This window comes from Nannospalax galili, unplaced genomic scaffold, assembly GCF_000622305.1.
Source record: "Nannospalax galili isolate Female #2095 unplaced genomic scaffold, S.galili_v1.0 scaffold253, whole genome shotgun sequence".
Lineage (NCBI taxonomy): Eukaryota > Metazoa > Chordata > Mammalia > Rodentia > Spalacidae > Nannospalax > Nannospalax galili.
Window position 1 is genome coordinate 1107424 of NW_008335287.1, and position 1128 is coordinate 1108551.

Here is a 1128-nt window from a genome sequence, read left to right on the forward strand (position 1 = left end):
GGGGAAAAGGGGACCCCGTTTCAAAAAAACCAAAAAAAAAAAAAAATCTCTATAATGAAAATTTTAAATCTTTGAAGAAAGAGATTGAGGAAGACATCAGAAGATGGAAGGACCGCCCATGCTCATGCATTGGAAGAATATTGTGAAAATGGCCATCCTACCAAAAGCCATTTATAGATCCAATGCAATACCAATTAAAATCCCCATGACATTTTTCAGAGAGCTGGAAAAAAACCATCCTAAAATTCACATGGAAGCACAAAAGACCTCAGATAGCCAAAGCCACCCTGAGCACTAAGAGGGATTACTATACCAGACTTTAAACTGTATTACAGAGCTATAGTCATAAAAACAACGTGGTACTGACACAAAAATAGAACCATAGATCAATGGAACAAAATTGAAGACCCAAATATGAGTAAATGCAATTTCAGCCACCTGATATTTGACAAAGGGGCCAAGAATAGTCACTGGAAGAAAGACAGCATGTTCAGCAAATGGTGCTGGCAAAACTGGATCTCCACCTGTAGAAGAATGAAACTAAACCCCTACCTTTCACTTGCACAAAAGCCAATTCCAAATGGATCAAGGATCTCAATGTAAAGCCTAAAACTCTGAAATTGTTAGAAGAAAACATGGGCAATAACCTACAAGATATAGGTGTAGGAAAGGATTTTCTAAACCAGACATCAATTGCTCAGGAAACAAGGTCAAGAATCAACAAATGGGACCTCATTAAACTAAAAAGCTTCTGTACATCAAAGGAGGCAACCAGGGAAGTGAAGAGAAAACCCACAAAATGGGAGAAAATCTTCACCAGTGACACATCTGACAGAGGTTTAACATCCAGAATATGTAACGAACTCAAAAAACAAAGAATCAAGAAAGGAAGTAACCCAATTAAAAGATGGGCTAAGGAGCTGAACAGAGAGTTCTTAAAAGAAGAAAACAAGATCGCTAAGAAGCATCTTAAAAGGTGTTCAACTTTCATTAGTAATTAGGGAAATGCAAATTAAACTCACTTTAAGATTTCATCTTACCCCAGTCAGATTGGCTAAGATCAAGAGAACAAATGATACCAAATGTTGGAGGGGATGTGGGGAAAGGGGAACACTCATCCACTGCTGG